This window comes from Natator depressus, chromosome 14 (assembly GCF_965152275.1).
Source record: "Natator depressus isolate rNatDep1 chromosome 14, rNatDep2.hap1, whole genome shotgun sequence".
NCBI classification, from domain to species: domain Eukaryota; kingdom Metazoa; phylum Chordata; order Testudines; family Cheloniidae; genus Natator; species Natator depressus.
In genome coordinates this window covers 17,913,911-17,937,447 of record NC_134247.1, presented here as the reverse complement: position 1 = coordinate 17,937,447, position 23,537 = coordinate 17,913,911, and the positions used below count along the sequence as shown (strand labels likewise).

At 44.7% G+C, this 23,537-nt stretch overlaps 1 protein-coding gene across 14 annotated transcripts in view; it reads left to right on the top strand.

Moving 5' to 3' along the window:
* Window positions 1-23,537, top strand: part of TNRC6C (trinucleotide repeat containing adaptor 6C) — a 584,197-nt gene that overhangs the window by 246,934 nt on the left and 313,726 nt on the right. Inside the window, exon 1 of one of the 14 annotated variants that reach the window (XM_074970995.1) lies at window positions 18,640-18,702. The exons of the other annotated variants lie outside the window; for them this stretch is intronic. The gene's annotated coding sequence lies outside the window, so the exon portion shown is untranslated. Of the gene's footprint in view, window positions 1-18,639; window positions 18,703-23,537 lie in introns of those variants that run through there. 14 annotated transcript variants of the gene reach the window in all.

Sequence of the window (23,537 nt, the reverse complement as noted above, 5' to 3'; positions counted from 1 at the left end):
TGTGGCATTATCATAACTTTTGAGGTATGAGTTTGGGATGCTTATGAAGACTTAATATGAGGCTCAGAGGAGGAGCCTGGGTACTCACAGAAACTGAGCACCCCTCTCAGCCCTACAGGCTTGCCCTTTAGCTGAAAGTTGAGGCCCAGTAGCAGGGCAGTGTGAGTGGAAGCTTACGCTGCTGCCACCCAGGCTGTTCTTGCTCTGTCAGAGCTCTTCAGAGGTGCCAGAAGACAGCACCTTTTGCCCTTCTGAAGGCCACGAAAAGGACTTATGAAAAATTTTGGGATGGCAACAGACTGAAGGTTTATGTTTGGATTCTTGGCTTTTTATTTGGATGTCTTCATTTCAGACAGAGGTGTTAAAATCTGCTCTGATTAACTCTCAATTACAAAAGCTGATGTGTAAAAATAACCAGTGATAGAGAGGAATTGAAAACACAGGAAAATAGACCTGTACATTCATTTCCAGGGCAGTGATTGCCGCTGCACTTCTTCAGTGGGACAGGAGAGATGCCAGTGGCTTTCCCCATTTCCTGCCCTTCTCTTTGGTCCTTTAAATACTGCACTGATTGGGTCTCATGTAGGCACAGAACCACGACTGATGCTTGTAAAGTCCATCATCACAATTAATCTGCCTCACAAGAGAAAAAAAGTTATGTGGAATGAAAGGGAGGGGATGGGGAAAAATGTAAATATTACAATGACTATTTAACATTTTTATTGTGATAACTCCTAAAAGTCAACCAGGTCAGGATGCCATTGTGCTAGACATTGTTAAAACACATAGTAGGTGACAGTCCCTTCTCCAAAGAGCTTATAATTTAAAAGACAAGACAGAACAGGTGGATGAACCGAACATGTGTACCAGGGTGGGATTTGAGAGGAAAACAGGGTAACCACCTAGATAATAGGGTCCAACCCAGTTAAGGTCTTTAGGCACTGCCACAATATAAATGTTTAATAATAATAACAATAATAGGATGTGTGCAATTCTTAGCCAATCAGGGCAGTGATCACAACTCTCCACCTGCCTAGCCCTCGTCAGATTGCAGTTGTCATTGTATATTATGGCAGAAGGAAATTTGGAGAAGGAGGAGGCGGTGGCTTTACAGATTTTGATCTGCAGCTTTTCTTATTCATAAGGGGCAACCTGGGAGAGCAGCAGTGAAAGCGATGATACTTGCACACAATAATTGCACCCTTTATCCGTGGATCTCACAGCGTTTTACAAAGATGGACAAATATAATCACTCCTATTTTACAGGGGGAGAGATGGAGAACAGAGAGGTTAAAGGGGTTGAACAAGGTGAATCAGTGGCAGTGTGGGGCAATGACATCCAGGTCTTCTGCACTGTAGTCTCCTGGTCTAGACAACTATACAGAGTGTACAAATACAGAACAAGCCTGACTAAAAATCTCCTTTTTAACCAACTGCCAGGGACCATATTAATAAAATAATTATTCTCCATTTTATTCTACTTACTCTATCCTACGAATAGTCATTGAGCCTGCTATTCTCCAACTTCCACCAGAATATAATTGTCAATCAACATGAAAAATGTTGTAATTTAAGTATATCGCAGTCCGACAAGGAAGTCCATATGGTCTTTAAGGGAAGAGAGTGTGGGGTGATTTAGCACTGTTACCATTTGAAACAGCTTTAAATGAGCAAGTAGGTGTTGACATCAAGGGACTGAATAATAACCCATGCACCCTGAGGGTGAAGTTGCTGCCACATCAAGAGCTGGCTGTGTGTGAATTGTTGTCCAAAGTGAGAAGTGCAGAGTGACTAGCTGGTGCCATTGTTATAATTTTTAATCAGATATTCTTGGGAAGGCCGGACAGGGATGGCATGGTGAATTCATGGGGAAAAAACCTTCCCATCTGGTGCGCCATGTTCAAATCTTGGCTCAGGTCACAAGCAGTGATGGGTAAATCACAAAGAGCTCAAAATTCTGGTTTGGTTCAGATGCGTCTTAGGTCTGCAACACTGCCCTGAAAACCTCCTGGTGAACATGAGACTGCTGGTAATTTTGGTTCTTATCTGTCTGTGGAGCTTCTTATAGGCCCTCTTTGCCATAGTATCTGCACACTTCCCAGACATTAATGAAGTAAGTCTCAGAACTCCTCAGAAGGATAGAGAGAATTAGTACAACCCCTTTCTTTACAGATGGCACAGGGAGTTTGTGACTTGCCCAAGGTCATGCAGCAAGCCTATGGCAGAGACAGAAACTTAATCCTGATTTCTTGAGTCCTAGTTCAGAGCCTTAAACATAAGATCATTCTTCCTGTCATAGAAGCCAGGTTCAAATCCACAGGAAGACTGTAAAAAGTGCCCTTCAAATTAAATTGTAGCAATTGGAAAGGTTCTGTGGGATTTTTTTATTTAATCAGAATCAATTCTCTCATCTTTGGACACAACTGAAAGTAAGTATTTTAGGTCTTTTTCCTATTTTCTCTGTATCCTTTATGTCTGTCTGTCTTCATGAATGATGCTTGGGTACCATGTGCCCTGTGTTAGCCCTTTCCAAACCACATAAAACCACAGGCTAATAAGCTCTACCCCCTTTTCTCCAGCTAGGCACTCTACTAAAGGGAATATTTGCAGAAAAGCGTGTGGGGAATTAGCTGCTGCAGTTCGCACTGACGTAAATGGAAGTGACGTAGCCAATATCCCCAAATTCATCTGCTGCCCTTAAGGAACAGCAGCAATGGCCAGGATTTTCCCTTTTTATGTTTGTCCTGTGGCTCTTCTGTAAAAGTCAGATGTTCGCAAGAGAGAACAGCTCGACTTTTCTCTGAGGCTTAACGCACTGAGCAGGGCGTCCTGAGTCACATTCACCTCCATGGCCTGAAAGCCAGGAGTGCAGGATTTTGTGTGTGTGAGAGAGAGAGAAACAAACACATGAAGAAATGAGCAGTTGTCCTCAAAGCCTAGAGGGGAGGGAGGGGGGAAGAGTCTAACCTCATTTCTCTGTAAGTCATTCGTTTAAAAACAAGGTGCAGTCCCAGCCCATGGCGTGCGTGTCTCAGACTGTACGGCAGAGTCTGAGGCACGGGGAAGCTGTAAGGTTAGGGGGACAGAACACAGCAACACAGATGAATGCACACGCACGCCTGCGCCTTCCTTCTTCCCCCGGGGCACCCCCAAAGGAGCCTCACTGGCCGGGGCCTCGTTAACCGACCTCTGCCCCCAGAGTCGCCCTCTTCCTGGGCGCCCTGCAAAGAAGCTGCCTCTCTCTGTCCCTCCCTCCATTCCCTGGCAGGGTGGGTGGTGGTCTGCGGAGGGAGGATTGGTTTTGATTCGTATGAACGCTGGGTTTGTCGCTCTTTCCCGACCGTTTCGGCAGGTGGTTTCTCTTTCAGTCGGACCGTGGCCCGCTGAGACATACACGAGGGGGCGCAGATCGACATCGCAAGTGCAGGCAGCGCGCGCCCCCGGCTCTTTTTATTTCTCTCTCTCTCTTCATCTAGTTATTTAATCTTCCGGCTGCCCTAATCCGTCACCCTGCAGCCTGTCAGATCCGGGGGCTGCAGTCAGGCGGCTTCTTAGGACCACTCTCACAGGCTCTCGGGCTGGCAAAATTGCCAAAGAAACAGTGTTATAATCAACCTGGCAGTCTGTCTGTCTGTCTCTGAATATTATCATTCTCATCCTGTTTGTCAGGGCTGCGCCGTTCAACCATCTCCCCCTTGCCCCCCCCCCCCGCTCCGCTGACATCCGCCCTGCTCCACTGCGCACACTTCTCTCTGTCGCAGCCTCTCTCCTTTACAGATTCGCTGTTCCCGACACTTGCTCTCCCTCCTGCCAAATCTCCTTCACCATTGCACAGCCCTCTGCTGCGCCTTCCCGTCTCTTCGCGGCGCCTTCTTCCCCCCACCGCCCTCCTCCTCTAGCTGCCTCTCCCCTCTACAGCTCTGCTGTAATTGACATTTTCCATCTGACAGACTCTGTTTTCCCTTCCTGCAGTTGCTAAGGAAACAAGCCACAGGGCCCGCAGCCAGGGAGCGGTGAGCTGCCGTTAGAGGCTGCCTGTCCCCATAAATGTCGCTTTCGCTCATGAACGTTTGGGCAAAAAGTTAAAACCCAGCCCAAACAAAATGCAACACTAAGCCGAGCTAGTGTTAAACGAGGGGGAAACAAAAAATCTCTTTGTAGAGCTGAACCTGTGACCTCCCAATGAAAGGTTTTGCTTTCCTACCCCAGCATGCCAAACAATTAAGCAACGTGAGCTCAAGTACGCGACAGGTCTCCCGTTCCTTTCGTCCGTTGTGGAACAGGAAATTATCTTTCCCGGGCCAGCACTCTGCCCTTGTGGGGCTCCGGGAGGGCTGGCTCTTCTGAGTTACAAAAAAAGGCACGTTCCGGGATGATCCTAAACCCATAAAACTAGACAGCTGGCAGTGTGTACTGAGCACTTGTACAGATTTCCCAGGAGAGCTACCTCAAAAAAGGTTCACTCCTGGGAAAACCTGGACAGGTGGGAACCCTAGGTTATAGTTAGGGAGACAGACAGATGCTATAGATCAGCCTGCCAATATTTAACCTGAGGCAAGTGGCTTTTTTGGACAGGTGAATAAATTAACATTAGTTTTATCATTGTCTACATCATGGCTAAGGACCAGAAAGTAGATCTAAGTTAGTCCTGGGCTTGTAAATCGTCCTGCTGGTTTATAAGTCTTCTCTCTGTGTTACATTGCAGGGTATGTCATGGTCCAGCTATGCATACATACTACGGGGCAGGATTCAGGGTGAACAGGGAACCTAACCATTGTTGTATCCTGACTTGGGAATACTATGCTTTGCAACGTTCATGTTCTTTCCATGTAGATTGTTTTGTTAAAATGGGATTTCCTACATTTAAAAATGTAACCCTTCTGCCAGGCCAAGTTGATAGCAGCAAGGGCCGGGTTCAGTACACAGGGGTTCCCTCTCATCAAAGCAAATACAAAACTGGCTCGAGCCCCCACCCAGTGACCTGGGAAAATCTTACACACCCCCTGGGCGCCTCAAAGAGGCAATACTTCCCCTCTCGCAAGCACGGAGTCTCGGTGTAGTAGAGAATCTTTAATACCATGAGGTAAACGACATCAGCATTAAATTGGGAAAACACCACAACTAGTGTTCATTAACCAAACCATGAGCAAAGACCCACCCCAGAAAATTGGGCCACATCCTTTCCCTCGGGTTCTTGAGTCCCAGAACCCAAATGTCTCTTGAGTCCAGCAATCCTCAAATCACCCAAAATCCAAAAAGTCCAGCCCCAGAGTTCAAAAGTTCATCTGCAGAGTGTTACTCCCCAGTCTGGCTAAAATGTGCCTGTGGGGGGGGGAAAGAGGTAAGGGGTACCTTACGTGTCCTGAAGCTGACTGCCCCACAGGGCTCTGCTCTGCTACGCTGTCTCACGAACGGCTCCGCTCCACCACGACCGGCTCCACTCTGCACAGCTCGCCGTCTCACGAACAGCTCTGCTCAGCTCGCCGTCTCACGAACAGCTCCGCTCCACCACGACCGGCTCCGCTCCACCACGACCGGCTCCGCTCTGCACAGCTCGCCGTCTCACGAACAGCTCTGCTCAGCTCGCTGTCTCACGAACGGCTCCGCTCCACCACGACCGGCTCCGCTCGGCACAGCTCGCCGTCTCACGAACAGCTCGGCTCAGCTCGCCGTCTCACGATCACACCGCTGTTTCACGAACGGCTCCACTCTGCACAGCTCGCCGTCCCACGAACAGCTCTGCTCAGCTCGCCGTCTCGCGAACACACCGCTGTCTCACGAACAGCTCCACTCTGCACAGCCCGCCGTCCCACGAACAGCTCTGCTCAGCTAGCCGTCTCGCGAACGGCTCCGCTCTGCACAGCTCGCCGTCTCACAAACAGCACCACTGCACTCTAGATCTTCCGGCTCCCCACTACTTGACACAGTGCTCAGTGATTTCAGCTCTCAGTGATTTCAGCTCATAGTAGTGGGGGCCTTAGTGCTGGTGCACCATAAGGCCAAAGTGAATGCAGCACAGTACCTGTAGCAAGACTCTTAATAGACCCAAAATTAGCTCTGACATTCCACAGTGGAGAGAGACAGAGGTGCAATTGGTGCTTCAGGCCCTCACAAAGGGGCCCACACCACCAGGTACTAATACCTGTCTCAAGTCTCTCTCTCTTCACAGAGTTTTGGAACCCATGTCCCTTGCCTAGCGAGTGCTACTCAGTTGATGGTGAGTCCCTCCATCATAACAAAAGGCCAAGTACAGTTCCAAGCACAGTTCCCATAATCAGGGTAATAACAATTTACTCTTCCCGCCCCAATAACAAAGACACTGGGGATCCCACAACAGCCAAAGTGACCATTTGGGCAGTTATGGCCTCATTCTAGGCGGGGTGGGTGTGCCTATGCAAATTGAGATCAGCCCCTGAAGTTCTTTTCCACTACTTGCCACACCTCACCACCAGATGTCAGGGTGGAGCCCATCCTGACTCTGCTTACAAAAAAAATTAAAAATGAAGAAACAAGGAAATGTTGCTGTTATGGTTGTAGGGCGAGCTGCATCTCTCTCCCTCTCTGATCTTTCTGAGAGCACTCCTTCAGGTGTCAGGCCTCAGGCCCTTACTTCTCCTGGTCTGAAATGCTGCAATTCTTTCACTGTTATGCCAGACCCCCTGGGCTACAGCATCCTGTGTACAACCATGCTTTCCCAGCAGGTCCAACTGGTTTCAGCACATGCAGTTCTTCCTTTTGGGAGTCAGTGACCAGTGGTGTATAGTGACCAGACCGCCTTCTTAAACCAAAGTATTGTTTATTTTAACATTAGGAACAAAATATTTAGAGAAAAAGGGTTTTAAAACAACAAATAGTCTTACATGCTTACTCAAAGAGTCCTGTGAAGGTGACTTAGGTAGGCCTAGCTTCTTCGGACACCCCAAAAGGTTCCCCGTGTCTTTTTATCATGCCCTTGAACATCTCCCCCTCTCTTGAGAGAATCCCTTTTTAAACTGCTCTAGTCCTATCAACAGCTGGTGTGCATTGGCCTTTTCCTGTAATGTGCAGTGTTGTAGCGATGCTAGTCCTAGGATATTAAATAGACAAGGTAGGTGATGTAATATCTTTTATTGGACCAACTTCTGTTGGTGAGTGTGATGGGTGGGGTGTGTACTGGGCCCTTTGCAGCCTCCTGCTGAAGGCCTTGCAGTCCTAACACACTCTGCCCTAGAAAAGGAGCAGCGAAGGGGCTCCTCCAGGCCTGCCTAGAAAGGCTGCAGGGAAGCCGTGAATCAGAGCCCAGCAGGTTCAGTTGGAAGGAGCTGCAGGGCCTGAGCAGGTCAGTTGTTGGCTGGGACCAGAAGGGGGTAGAATGACTGAAAGACTGAGAAACTCGGCAGACAACAAGGCCTGGAAGAGACCTTGGTCAAGCAGGAAACAGACAGAGAACCCAGGAAGGTGATGGGACCAGTTGGGAAGCCACCCAGTGAAAGCAGCGGTAACCATTAAAGGAAGGCAGTACATGGCTATAGGGTCCCTTGGTTGGGGCCTGGATTAGTAGGTGGGCCCAGGTCCCACCCACTGGAACAGTGGCCAAAGCCCCAAGAAGGAGACAAGCACAAGAAAGGGACTAGGAGTTTAAACAGGCCAAGGACTGAAGATGCTGAAGAGGGTCAACCATTTACTGAACTTTGTTACCCTATAAAGGGTTTGTTCATTCTGCGTATTAACTGTGTGACTTAGCCGGAGGGCTGAGCCACTGAAGCTCCGCCTGACGAGGGCAACAGCCGACAGGGCACCATGAGCAGAGAGAAAGGGTGTACAGGTTTGCACCCAGCCAACAGGAGGTGCTCACGAGAGGTGAGTGAGCCCTGTCACAGTGAGAGAGACAAGCTTTTGAGCTCTTCTTCAGGTATGGAAAACTAATTCAAAGTGTCACTCACTGTTAAATATAAGGTTTGAACAGATTGTTTTGCATCCAATGTCTCTTAAGAGCCCTCAGGCATTTGCAGAGAAGTGGCTTATCTTGAGTCATTCGTTCCTGCTTGTTTTTTCTTACAGACCCCTATTAAATGAAAACCAGTATAGTCATATAGTAAATATCCCAACAACCTGGCAACATAGAGTATTCATAAATTATTACAGAGCAGCTCCAGTTCCACCACAGTCACCACATTCAGCTATTTGCTAGGCAATGTGTGCAATCAATGCAAAAGTAACCATTGCTTCATTTGAGACGCACCTTTCTGTGTCATATAAAAGAAAGCAAGACTTCTTCCCAGCTTTGCTTCCTTCTTCATAAATGTTTTGAGGTGCTCCTTCCATGTCTGTTTAGGTACTTATATGCCCGCATGCCCCATGATATCTGAGTGCCTCACAGACCTCAGTGAATTTATCTTCATAGATAAAGTATCAATAGCCTCATTTTACAGATGAGAAAATGGGGCACAAAAAGATTAAGTGACTTGCCCAAGGTCACGCAGGAAATCTGTGGCAGCGCTTGGGAATGAACCAAGGTTCCTGTGTCCCACAAGTCCGTAATTCTTTATTCCTCCCCTTCAAATATCATACTGAAGGAGGCTGGACTCCTTTGAACACTGCCTGCCTCCATACACCCCTTCGCAGATCATATTCCACAATCTGCTATGTGTGCAAACAGAAATTCCGCTCTTTGTTATGCTTTCATCTGCACATCCAGCACAGTCCTGGGACACTGTATGTTCACTGTATGGACATTTTCTCTTAGTTTATATAAACACTCATATGCATTGCTAGTGGAATTTTCAAAGATCCTAATTTTATTATTTAACATAATCTGGTGCACATTCACAAAGTACATCTTTAAATAATATCAAATCTGGTTTTGACTGGACCATTGCAAGGTACATCTGCAACCTAGGGATTATGTGTCTGCCAAATTTCAAATCCCCATCACCTTCTCCACAGGCACTAGAGTTATTCAAAGAAAAGGTTGCAAAATTATCTTCTTATCAGGAAAACTACATTATTTCACTTGTTCCATGCTTGAAAATGCTCAACCATTTTTTCATGAAACTTTCAGGGGAAAAGAAATTTATTTGAGGAAGTTACAAGTAACTGAAAATAGGTTGGAGAGGCAGTGTGATCCAGTGAATAGGGCACACAACTAAGAGTCAGGAGACATGGGTTCCATTCCCAGCTGAGCCACTGACCTTCCTTATGGCGTTGGGCCAGTCACTTCATCTCTTGCCTCCTTCCATTCTTTGTTTGTCTAGTCTATTTAGATTGTAAACTCTTTGTGGCAGGGACAGTTGCTAAATGTTTGTACAGCATCTAGGCACTGCTGTAATACAAACTGTAACAAGAAAAGTAAAATTTCACAATAGAAATGCATAGGCAGCCTTACCTGTAAGTGTTGCTCTGTGCATTACTTGTAACAAACTCATCCTTCCATCTTCACCTGATTTTAGAACTAAGCTTGATCCAAACTTTTGAGGGGAGGGTTCCTTTCTAGTTTGTGGCTGGCACCAGAACTGGAACTGTAGAATCTGCCAACAGAAAGGAAAGTCTTGTGAGAGAGATCCTGCCCAGTTTTGCACCCCCAGAGAGGTGCACAGTTCAGATATGCCTAAGTGTCTGGTCTTCTGGATGCATATCCAAACCATGCCTGAACACCAACCACATGTGCTCATTTAAACTAAAGCCCTTTTATACCTCCTCTGGCAGTGTAAAAGGGCCTTAGAATGGTATCAAATTACATGTGCACTAGAGAGTCCTTAGGTTAAGTGTATACATCTAGGAAAAAAGAACGTACAACACATTTACAGGTGCGGGGACTCTATCCTGGGAACCAATGACTCTGAAAAAGATTTGGGGGTCCTGGTAGATCATCAGCTGAACATGAGCCCCCAGTGTGCAGCTATAGCCAAAAGGACTAATAAGATCCTGGGAAGTATAAGCAGGGGAATCTTGAACAGGAGTAGAGAGGTTATTTTATCTCTATATTTGGCATTGATGCAACTGCTGCTGGAATATTGTGTCCAGTTCTGGTGTCCACAATTCAAGAAGGGTGTGAATAAATTGGAGAGCTTCAGAGAAGAGCCACAAGAATGATTAAAGGATTAGGGAACATGCCTTATGGTGATAGACTCAAGGAGCTCAATCTATTAAGCTTAACAAAGGAAAGGTTAAAGGGTGACTTGATTACAACCTTTAAGTACCTTCATGGGGAACAAATATTTGATAATAGACTCTTCAGTCTAGCAGAGAAGGGTATAATACAATCCAATGGCAGAAAGTTGAAGCTAGAAAATTCAGCCTAGACAAAAGGTGTAAATTTTTAACAGTGAGGGTAATTAACCATTGGAACAATTTACACAGGGTCGTGGTGGATTCTCCATCACCGGCCATTTTAAAATCGAGACTGGGTGTTTTTCTAAAAGATCTGTGCTAGGAATTATTTTGGGGCAGTTCTGTGGCTTGTGTTCTACAGGAGGTCAGACTAGATCATCACAATGGACCTTTCTGGCCTTGGAATCTATGCACAAGTAGGCCTATCCGTGCTACTTTTAAGCATGGGAAACCACAGTAATGTAGATGTGACAGCCTGGGCTTCTGCATGAGCAAGCAACCAGAGTACATATCCAGGGCCCCCAGAGGGCTTGTACTCTGGTTGCTAGCCCATACTGAAGTCCCTGCCATATCTACAGTACTGTTGTTACTCATGCTAGATAAACTAAAGCTAGTCTGGATGTACCTATCCATACTACAATCACACCTTCACTTGCAGTATAGGCATACCCTTAGTGATGGGCAAGATTCAAATGATTTGGAGGCTCATGTGACCTCTGATGGCTTAGCTGAACCTCTGGTCTTTGTGAGGTTGCCCTTAGAGCCTGTCCAGAAGTCTAATTCCTTTTCATTAATGCATCCACCCCGCTTACAGTCCCCTTTCTATTGCTTGTGCTCTTTCTCACACTCACACAAAATCAATAGGACCCCAGGTTGCTCCCTTCCTAAGACTAGACAATAATTTTAATTATCAGGACTTGGGGCTGGACCTGCCTTTCAGAAGATTCTGCAGCTGCCAGGTGAAACTCAGGGCTGTTCATGAGGCTTCATGAACTGAAATGCTGATTTGCTCAGTTCTAGAAATCCAAAGGGGTTAGCTTAGTAGGTGTCTGAAGTCAATAAAATACTTTTGTGATAATCCTGAGCCCAAGTGTTGAATTCACCCTGAGAAGTAAGCCAGAGTGGGCCCAGTGGCTTTGTGAGGTGGGCCACCCAACTCACTGTCACTTGTGACCTGAGTCAGATCTACAGAGGTGCAAGGCTTTTGCACTTTGTGTGCACTGTTTGTTATGACTGCTCAAGAAGCACAAGGGCTGTGCTTGGGTTATTTAAGAGTGGAATAGCAGAGGGCAATACAGGCCAGGAATGAGGCTCATTGTCAGTAAAGAAGGGAAGGTGCAGTCTAGATGCCTGCACAATGCTTCCCTACATTGCTTGGCTCCAATTAATACTTCATTCTTGTGAACATCAGATTCCAATGGCCTGAGCCAGGTCCTGGCCCCCTTGCTGATCTCAGACCCCTATCTGGGACAAAGTGTGAGTTGCCATTACAACCTCATTATTTACTTACCCATAATGCAAAAAGAAAAGGAGTACTTGTGGCACCTTAGAGACTAACCAATTTATTTGAGCATAAGCTTTCGTGAGCTACAGCTCACTTCATCGGATGCATACTGTGGAAAGTGTAGAAGATCTTTTTATACATACAAAGCATGAAAAAATATCATGAAAGCTTATGCTCAAATAAATTGGTTAGTCTCTAAGGTGCCACAAGTACTCCTTTTCTTTTTGCGAATACAGACTAACACGGCTGTTACTCTGTTACCCATAATGGTTACAGTTGGATGTTTCCTGGGTTTAGAACAAGAAATAACCATGTGTGTCAAGGTGAATGCAAGGCAGCCTCAAGAGTTCATAGGTCTTGACTAGTCTCATGGCTGCTGGGAGCAGCATATAAAAGGAAGGGGAAGATGAGTTAAGGGGAAAGGAAGCCTGGCTGGCTGGGCAAAGCCTCTGGGGAATCATTCCCAGTGTTTTTCATCTAATTTGCTTCTGGGTTTTGTGATGTTTTTTGTTTTTGTTTTTATTTTATTTTATTTTATTTTGTTTTGTTTATTGGTGGTTAATGAACAAGCCCTGAGGAAAGGACTGCGGCTTGGAGCTTTATTTCTATTCCCTAGCTGGTGAAACCACCCATCAGCTTACGCCACGGTATTTTACATACTTCTGTGGGTAAATGTTGGCTTTTTAGTGGCAATGACTGTATCTATTATACAAGGGTAAGGAAGTGGTAAAATAACATAGCATGAGAAATGTGCTTGAATGAGTATTGAAATGTGAACATAACAAGTGCAGTCAGTGTAACGCTCAGTCCTGAGGGACACGGGAGCTTTGGTGTGACTTTAATTTCTTAAAAAAAAAAAAAAAAAACCCTAACCCTTCCACCTCCTGGGCATTGTTTTCAAATTAATTACTCTCTTTACATTAATTGTGTGAATGCCTCTTCCATTCCACCCTCCCCAGCTCCATGCAGTGGGTGAGAATATAACAGAGTTGCTAAAAATACAGAACCCAGGAATCATATAGCAACAAGTAATCCAGTAAAAGAATGCTGTTGCTGAACACACTTCCCTTGTGTAACAGATAATAAATAACCATTGATCAATGAACCACTGTGAGAACACTCCCTCCCCCCCCAATACAATGGTGATACATTTCTCCCTCACTTGAAGTTGGGGAGCGTTGGCTGTTTAAAGGCAAACTGCAAATTAAAAATTAAAATTTTCTGCCTCGTAATATGGCTTGAATGCAGCCCCCAGCCCCCGAATTAGGCATTGAAGGGCATTCAGCACAGCATCCTTGTATGTTTTAATTTATGTGGTATATGTTGTTAGATTATAATCCCTTTAGGGTAGGTATCTCATGTTTTATATCTGTAAAGCGCTGTGCAAACCTATGGCTCTATACAAATATCTTTTACAAAATGAGTTTGCCCTCCTGCTGTGAAATCCTGTGACGCCTCCTGATTTGCATAAGTAGCCTCGAATGGATTGTTCTGTGACCACACTGATTCTAGGGGTTGCGTGGAAATTCTGATGATCAGTGACGTCATAGAACTGTGACAAACCTGAATGTGCTGTGAGGATTTCACAGGGGAAATCATGGAGGGGGATGAGTACTTAAAAAAGAAATGTTATTTTTGTGCTGAAGGTCTCCAGAGCCTGGTGCATGTTTGCAGGCTTGACCCCATTTCCATTTAGCATTGCATTTCATAGTGCTGCCTAGTGACAGGTTAGATGTAAAAAGGCTATTAGGGTAGCCTGCCTCTCCCTAGCTAGGACAGGATTGTAGGATCATTCCTTTCACTATATTCTCCCATGCTTTATCTAGTCTAGTCTGAGATGACTTGACTTGTGGAGTTTCCTCACTTCCCCAGGAAGGCCATTCTACAGATCTCACCACCATCCAACCGAAATCATCCTCTTCTTAATTTCATCGGCATTCTGGCTTGGACCACTCTAAAGGTAAGAGTCCCTCTGCCCCTCCTTGGTGCTTTGGCATTTACAGCTAGGGTTTTTAATGGGAGCTAAGGACCAAAGTCCCACTGAAATGTAATGGGACATGAGCATCTAACTCCATTAGACTCCTTTGATAATCCCAGTCTAAAGCCTCCATTGCAACTGATTCGGCAGGATTTGCATCTTCAGTATTTCACACAGTGCAACTTGCACCCTGTGTTATCACCTTGAGCTGTCAGTCCATCAAAACAAATGCTCAGCATTCTCTATTCCCCCTGTGATGGGCTTGGGCCCTTTGGGGTATCACCTGATGTCCTGGGGTTTAACTGAGTCAGCCTATTCTGCCAGTCTGGGTCCCCTTTATCTGGCCATACTGGGTTAGGCGCACAAGCTTCTTCCAGCCAAGCACACAGGCAGGGCCACACCCAGCTGCACAAAAAGACAGAGATCTTCTCTGGAAAGATTCAGCCTTAGGGGCTTGCTCCAACAGTCTGGTGCCCACTTCTTTTAAGGGGTACAAACCCAAAGGTTTTATGAAATTCGCCCCCTCCCTCTGTGTGGAGAGAGATATGCACAACTTCTTGCGCCCTCCCCCCCAGTGAGAAATTACATAGACTGGGTTATATTATAATCAAGAAATAAATTTATTAGCTACAAAAGGTGAATTTTAAGTGAATATAAGAGATAACACACACAACAAAGCAGATTACTGAGCAAATAAAACAAAGTATGCAAGCTAAGCTCAATATACTTAAGAAACAGGTTACAAAATGTAATTTCTTACCCTAAATGTTATTTTAGACAGGTTGCAAAGTTTCTGTGGTTCAGAGTTCCAGTTATATTCCTTTTCAGACTGGACCCCTGTCTCAGTCTGGACTCTCCCCTTCTTCCCCCTCCATCTTCCCTTCAGGTGGCGTTAGCAATCTTTCTTCTTAGGCAGACAGGCCATGGAGAGGAGGAGTCTCATTTGCCTTCCTCCCTGACCTTAAATAGCATTTACATACGGTGGGAATCCTTTGTTTCCCAAACTTGCCCCCCCACCTGGTCCCTTCCAGTGGAAAGTTACGGGAAGTCCCAGGTAATGTTTAGTATCGGGTGACAAGACCCAGTAGCGTAGCTAGGGTGGGGAGCGGGGCAGCAGCCGCTGCCGCTGTCCCACCGAGCAGAAGTGGGGCCTTTTTAATTCTTTGGCGCCTTTTTAATTTTTACTCACCCGGCGGCGCTCCGGATCTTTGGCGGCGGGTCAGGCGGCGCTCCGGCTCTTCAGCGGCACTTCGGTGTCGGGTCCTTCACTTGCTCTGGTCTTCGGCGGCATTGCAGTGCCTGGGTGGAGGGTCCTTCAGTGCCGCCGAAGACCGGGGCGAGTGAAAGACCCGACGCCGAAGTGCCGCTGAAGACCTGGAGCACCGCCGGGTGAGTACTAGCGGGTGGCACCTTTTTTTTTTTATCTCCGCTCCCGCTGTTTTCTCCACCCGGCTACACTAGTGACAAGACCACCTGACTTTGTAGTATCACAGCATCCATGAGTCAGTGGCAGTATGGCATGAAGGCCAAGCCTTTTCACAGTCCCTTGTCCTCACTGATGGGCCATCCACCCTTTCTGGCTTTTCTGGCTAACCTGAAGTGTTAGTGGATGTCACCCAAAGTAGCATAATTGAAATACAGATATATAGTCAGGTTTCAGAGTAGGAGCCGTGTCAGTCTGTATCCGCAAAAAGAACAGGAGGACTTGTGGCACCTTAGAGACTAACCAATTTATTTGAGCATAAGCTTTCGTGAGCTACAGCCCACTTCGTCGGATATATAGTCAACATTCCTAACTTCAGATACAGAAATAATACAGGCATACACACTGGAGAATCACAATCAGTAAATCAGGGGTCCCCAACGTGGTGCCCGCCGGAGCATTTTTGTGCGCCCACAGGACACACCGCCGCCGAAACGCTGCCGAGAAGCGTTACCGTTACCAAGAAAGGTTGAGGATCACTGCAGTAAATTATAGCCTTTCCAATGATATTTCACATATGTACATCTCAATTATGTCATATTCATAAGCATATTTCATAAACAATATGGAGTGAAACATCACATCCCCATTTTCATAGATTTTTAAGGCCGGGTGGGACCATTAGAATTATCTAGTCTGACCTCCTATATACTACAGGCCAGAGAACATCACCTCATAACTTCTGCACCAAGCCCATAACTTCTGTTTGAGTTCCAGCTTATTTTTTATGAAGACATCCAGTTTTGACTTAAAGACTGCAAGTGCCAGAGAATCTATTAGGTCCCTATATAAGCTTATTTTATTTAAACTTTAGACACCCTGTGTTTGCATTGAAACAACATCTCTGACTCTTATTCTATTGGAGTATCTGTCTTTACATCCTTCTCTCTGTCTATATCCATTTATTACAATAAATAGGTAGATTCATCTCTATCGGGTTTCCAACTGCAATCATCACCATGATATTTTAGTGACCAAGGCCTAAATGTTGAATAGTTCATTCTCAATCAGCCAAACTTTTCTTCGTTTATGCCAGTGTAAATGTGGAGTAACTCCATTGATCTGAGCAGAGTTACTCCAGATTTATACCAGTGTGAATGAGACTGAAAGCTGGCCGAATGCCTATGTATCTGCATTATCAGAACAAGTAAATGGGATTATGAGAAATAATCATTTGCCAAAAATAAACAAAGAATCTTACGGATTTTTCACTGAGCTGGAAGAGCCTTAACAAATGGATGGGTGAATCCTAAAGACAGTGGGTCTAATATGAGTGGTGATGAACATAGCGACGGTTACATGCCAAGTGTAAAATGGGTGTAAATGATAAAATATTTTTGGTTGCACTGATTTGTGCATTTGTGCATATGATGGGTGTACAAAACAAGTGTAGCTTACACTGCTGTGATATTCTGGGATGATTGAGACCTCCTGGTTCAAACTCAGCCCAGGGGCAAGCAGGTACATCTCCCACTGAAGCACACTCGTAGTGGGCTAAATTCAGATGGGTTCACCTCCGTGCATCAGGAAGAGAATAGAACTCTTCTGTTCCCTCAGCAATGCATCTCCGGGTATGTTCTGAAAACTGCAGAGCCATGTGCATTAGAATTACAGACAAACCCTCCGGAAGTATAACTGCCACTAAGCCGCAAGAGTGCAACTGCACAGTGAAATAATCCTTGAAATATTTTAAGAAGATTTTCACAGTAGTGTTTATTATCTAAATTCTAAGCTTCTCTTCTTAATGTCCTGGCTAGTGTATGAACAGAGAGAAGGGGAGCAACAGCCTACTCTTTGAGTCAGCACAAATTAAAGAAAGTGAAGGAGTTACTTGGGCTTTAAACCAGGGTAAATGAGATCAGAGTCTGGCCCAGTAAAACTACTGTCCTACGGAATGAGACACAGTCGGCCTGATTCTCTGCTGCTTTGCAACCCCGATAGTCATTTACACTTCTGGAAAGGAAGTGCAAAATGCCATCACCAGTGGAGGATTTTATATTTTGCTCTTACCTTGCACAGGTATGCATGACAACACAAGGTGCAAGGCAGTGGAGAAGCAGATCCATTGCTCTTGCTTCTGAGCTCCATTGATTTTATTGTAATTTCTCCTGATTTACATCCCCGTGAGATCAGAGACTTTATTGCCTATAACTAAAACAGGACATTCCTTTATATAGACATGAGGGTTGCAGTTTGTGAAGCTTGACAGATTTGTTTACAAAGGTTCATGCAACTCTTTCCTTTGGTTTCAATCATCCCGCAAGCTTCGTTTCTGAAATGCCCAATTACCACAATGTAGAACTTCCATCAGGCCATTGACTTTCTCCTGGTTTAGCATCAGAATCCTGTAAAACAGCAAAACTCACGTGATTTTAGTGAAAAACTATGAATTGTTTTTCAATAAGCTCCAATATGCCTAGGTTTGTGTGCCTTGGGGAGCTTTCGTTGAGCCTAGGCTGAGGTTACAACGAGAAACAGCAAGTTTCATGTCATTCCAGCTTTGTAGTAGAAGCTTGGCTGCTTAGCAGCTTAAGCTGAATTGTTTATTGGGATAATTTGGAGAACATGTGTTAGGATATGTATAAATATTGATGAATGGTGTTTTTGATAATAGCTATAGCTTCTGCTTCCTTCCCAGCTGAAAAAAGGAAGCTCAGAGGTGCATGGTGAAAATGGAGAAAAACAAAACAAAAATGATCCAAGAAATAAATGAACCTTTTCTAACCTCAGGGATTAAAAAAAGCAAAAAACCTGTTCAGATTCAGTTTGAGTTTGGAGTGACGTGGGCAGTGCTGCTCCTTGTGTTGTACCATTTCTGTGGCTAAATAGGTGTTGGTCTCCAGGCCCATCCAGCCAGCACCTTTCCCTAGGTAGCTTCACTTATAAATATCAACAAAAGACAGCTGGCAGCTGCGAACTATGATCCTGCCTCAACCCCCACCCCAGAAGACACAAATGGCCTCCATGGAAGTTAATGGAAATTTTGCTTGTGTCCTGTCTGAGTGGAGAGAATTGGGCCCCACGTAGCTTTGGTGCATGTGGGAGACATTTACCCAGCAACTGTTTCATATCTGGCCTGTTGGCAGACCCCAGGAACATCTCTGTGAGTTGCTGCTGTCTAATCTTTGCACAGCTTTGAAGCTATAACCAGGCTGGTCTTAGGGGAAAAGTACGTTAGCTAATAAGGATGGACCGTGTGGAGACTGCAGGGAGGATTCTTGTCATGACTTTGTGTGAGTTGCAGCTTCCTTTATTTACAAAGAAACATGGAGAGGGGGGTGAAGAAATTGAGGGGAACCAGATTCTCAAGCCACCCTGCACACCCTGCCTCCCCTATACTCGACTGTAAAGATTTAGAGAGAGACCAGTGCAGTGAATAAGGCGTTTCTTTCCTGGGGTTGCTATTTAATTCAGTAACATGGGAGTTCAGAGTGGGATTTAATGTCATTGAGAATGATCATCCATCGCACATTGTTCCTGCAGACCCAGCTCTGTGATCACAAGAGCCTGCTGCAGGCTGTACTAAAAATAGGATGCAAACATCATTCCCTTCTCGCCAGCCAATCCCTTGTTGTGCTCAGTGTCATCTGGCTCGTCGTACCCTGTAGCACTGAGGCTGCTGACAAGTTCTGACTGGCTGGAGACAAGGTTGGTTTTCTTCTATTAGGGGAAGGAGATTTTTTTCTCAACAGAAGTAAAATGATGTAAATGAATGTATATGTACGCAGCTTTCAGGAAACAATAATGGCACAAAGCAAAATAGAATGTACGGGGGGAGGGAAGGAGAGGTCAGGTCAAATTTGGCCCCAAATCTAGCGCCTTATTCTGCAACAGATAAACATCGCAGTGCTACTCAGACACTGCAACACTGTGGAAGTGTGAAGGATCCTGACAGTAAAATTGATAGGCAGTAGCTAAAGGTGATAATTATTTCCCCTCTAATTACTGAAGAGCCTTAGGCCCTACAGTAATACAAATACTAATAATATTTACAATATAGGCAAGGATATTTTTTGATAAATATTGGGGGCGAGGTTTTCCAAAGAGCTGCTTCCATTTAGGCACATATATGAAGTGGCCAGATGTGCAAAAGTGCTCAGCGCCTGGCAGCTTCTATCAAGAACATCTGAAAAACTAGCCAATAGATTTTAACTGGACAGTATCCTTTTAGTACACACTGCCAGGGATAGCTGAGTGTCAGCTGGTTTGCAGTAGAAATGGGCAAAAAGAGCCACCTGTTTGCTTATAATAGGAGTTGACTCAAAAATCTTATTCTTTTTATGGCTCCATAATTGTACCGTAGACAGTGTTTTTCAGAATTTTTACAAGATATAGTCACTGCCACAGAATGCTTTTAATCTTGGACAAATACGCTACACAGGGCAGCACTTCAAGTGCGAGAACTTTTGCCAGAAATGGAAATCAAACCTTTTTCTGAGGTTCAAAAAAGTTAGGTTAATATTTATGTTTTACTGTTTTTCATTTTCACATCCTTCTGCGCTTCTGAGGTTGGGCTAGGAGTAGAAGTGCCAAAATCCCAAGTAGGAGCCTGTAATTACAAGATGCACAGCCTGTATTTACAGACTCATGACATTTGAATAGCTCAGATAAGCTCTGCATTAGCAACAAAACTTATGGCTGCTTAACTAAACTTTGGAACACGCTGAGTTTTATGTGTCATTAAATTGTAGTGCAAGTGCTGGATCTGCTCTGCTTTGTAATACAATCCTGTCACACCCTTTCCTGCCCTACTTGACAACTAGGTTATGAAATGGAGCAACAAGCCTATTGTTCTACTGGTTCCTGAGGCTACTTGTCATCATGTGCATTTATTTTATTGTGGACATGCTTAAAGTTTAGAAAGGTGCAGTATAAAGGGGGAATTTTCAGAAGCGCTCCATGGTGACCTAATTCTGCTCCCATTGAAGTCAAAGGTAAAACTTCCATTGACTTCAATGGAAACAGAACTAGGCCAACATTGCGTGCTTTAGAAAATCCACCTTAAATCTAAATAAATGCCTATACAAACCAGCAGAAACCAAGCAAGATTTGTTGTCAGATTCCAGTGGAATTACCAGTAGGGAGGAGTATGAAGTTCTGTAGAGAGGGCTTCTTGGTTCTGTTTCTCAGTTTGTTTTCTCCTTCAAAGAGGCTCTCTGTTGCTGTCATTTAAGTGTCAAAATATCCTTGGCTCTGAGCGCAGAAGCAACTGTGGTGGAGTGAGTGGAGAAGCAAACCTTTTCATTTGAAAGAGATGGTTATCCACAGTCAGCATCTCAGCTTGGGAGAGGCAAAAGAGGGGGTCCTCCAAGCTGCCCTTCTACCTCCAGGCAGGAAATGCATTACATTTTAAATGTGAATAAGAGCAAGAAGCTAATTCCTGTAGAGAAGCATTTCAGCTAACACAGCCCTTTACGTCCCTTATCACAGTGCAGCTGCAAGGTCTCTCTGCCCACTTTTATAGCTGTGGTTTTATCTAGATTTGGGCTGAAATTGGCACCTTGAATTCAAAACTATTCAAATGACATTCCAGTCTCCTAGGGCATTGGTCCTAGGTCATGACCCAGACCTAAAGGGCCCTATTTTCTGGTCACTGCTGGGATGCATTCAGGATATTAGAAATCTTGCGAGATCTCCTTTCGGGGCCTAAATATCTCAGGTAAAGTTCCCAAGATGACGATGTCGAATCAAAACCCAAAGCTCTCACCCTGGTTCAACCTTGTACCTTTGCTCCCTAGACCAGTTGCAAACCCACCTCACTCTAGTTCTGTGCAGACAGAATCTCCGGTACTGTGCAAATGCGTATGGCCTGCGTCTGATGCAGCATAACTTTCTGTGCCTGGGCTTTCCACCCTGCCACGCCAGAAAAGAAGGTGCTGTGAGAGCGTGTAGCTTTTGTTACATGAGGCATGACCGAGGGAAGGTCTCTGGGCTGAGAATCTGAGAAAGAGGAAAAATAAGCATGTAAAAAAATAAAAATCCCTGCTTCAGTGGTATTCCGTGTAGTTTGGTAAAGGCACATCTCCAGGTAAATGAGATATGTAATCCTGCTCCTTTCACAAGGCTTTATGTAACTTCCTCATTTTACTGAGAATTAATATTCCTCAAATGCCACCCTAGTGCAAGCTGTATTTATGCAAATAGGTATAACTAGGGAGGTAAATTATACTAAAAGCCTTTTTTGTTTGTTTTAAGTGCAAGTACCACATAGAATTTTTTATTAATTAATCATTTTTAAAATATATACTGAAATATCATCTCTTCTTAACCTCCCAAAGTCAGGGATAGCGAGATACATAATGGGGCCAGGAACAACACAGGGAGCAATAAGATGAATTGACGCTGAGAAATCAGATTGTGCTGAGTAGCCCTCTGCCTCCTGGAGAGCCCCATCTTGCTGATGGTGCGTTCAGAGCTCAGATTTCCTTGAATACATGCTAACACCTTCGCATGACATCCTTGCCTTGTATAGTTGCTGGTGATGTGACTTTTTACAGTCCATTTGTTAGTCGTTTCTTGCCTTTTTAGGCAGTTGAGTTTCAAAGCGATACAGTTCAGTATACTGCCACATGAATCCAATGGCCAATAGCCTAGGGGCTTGTCAGCCTCCACTGAGGACAAAAAGTTTCCCTCTTTTCAACAAGGACATATTTAATTGTAAGTATAAGAGCCAGTCACCCCTTGGCAAACTCCTTCTTCCCTTTTTTTAACCAGCCTATTTTATGATGATCCACATTCTGGCATTCGTAGCATTACATTTATTTCTATGGAAGTTACTATGATCCCATAAAAATTTGCTGTGTGAATCAGGCATGAGGAAAGGAGCTGGTTAGCAAGGCAAGTCCTCTCTGCTCCCCCCACCGGGTCAACGAATCCTGATAAACAGCAAAGACAAGGTGCTCTTCTAGGAGGAAAGATGGTCTTGTGGTTAAGGCACTGGACTGGGCCGCCCATGTCCTGGCTTTGGTTCCTAGCTCTGCCCCAGATTCCCTGTGTGACTGTGAGTAAGTTGCTTAGTTTCTCTATGCCTCAGTTCTCCATTTATAAAACAGAGCTAATACTTCCATTTCCTCTCCTTGGGTTTTCTTGTTTGGTATACTGTAGATTCTGAGGGGCAGGAAGTCTGTCTTACTCTGCGTTTGTATAGTGCCTAGCACAACGGGCCTCAAGCTATAATAACAACGAGGTCTCGTTAACACCAGTAGAGTTGTATTGAAAAGATTTAAAACAATGGTCGTTTGCAGTGTCTGCCCACTTAATTTTGAATGGTCTCTTGCAGCATGTGTTAATTCCATGTGCTTAACAAGCCATTCCACCTTGTATTTAGCTGTGATGCTCTGATTACCTTTCCCAGACCTGAAGAAGAGCATGAAAGTCTCTTTCACCAACAGAAGTTGGTCCAAGAAATTATCACAGGCCTTGTCTCTAAAAGGATCATTGTCTGATTTAAAATCTGCAGTTTTCTTTCACACAATTTGCCTAAAGTCACACAAGAGGTCAGTGGTAGAAATCATTTAAGATCATGGGCCAGATCTCCTGCTGATATAAATCCATTGACTTCAGTGGACTGCACCAATTTATACCAGCTGAAGACCCATATATTGTTGCAGGATTTTGGTTGCTAATGAACCAAAAAATAGGCCCCTTCTGGTACTGGAAATGGCCAAGAACCAAAACTGTAGGGACAGGTTTGGCTTTGTGATTTCACTTCTGCACCTCCAACCCTAAAATTCAAAGAGGTTTGGATTCAAGGGTCTGGTTTGGGTCTATTTCTCAGAAAAATATTTTTATGTATTAAAGTTTTCCATCAACTGGCAGGAGTGCTGTACAGCTCGTTTTTCTGTATTCACCGCTGCTGCTGCTGGTAGTTTTGATGCATAATTTCTTTTTGCTATATTTTCAGCCTTGGGAAAAGAGGTATTTAAAATACCTTATTCCATCTTGACCCTATTCATTTGATTTCCAGTAGACTCTAACTCTTGGGAAGGATTTAATAGCAAAGTTGTCCTTGATGCCTAAATCCCATCCTCAAAATGGTTAAGGCACCTATTTTTTACTGAATAGCTTTAAAGGCCACATTTAAAAGGATGATGCAATGGGTGCATCTGCAAATCCACACTGGAATGTGCAAACAGCCTTGGCACACACAGATCCAAGTAACTGGAAGCCTAGCTGCCCAGCTGAGATGGCCATTAGCAGTGAGGCATTCAAATGCAGCTGTTTGGTGGTGCGCCAGATGTCTATTTATTTTTACAGCATCACTCATCATGCTCTCCTGTCAAATGTAGGTAGAAAGGGTGAAGTCTTTCATTTAAAAATATCTTCCTTGTCTGCCTTTTACCAATTGATTTATCACAACGAATGCTGGCTTGACTATTTGCAACCTGGGCTGCAATGGAGAATTCAGATTCCTGTGTTATTTCCTGTTCACAATCCTTTCTTTATCTGTGTCACCTCAGTTATACGCAGTGTTGTGGTAGCCG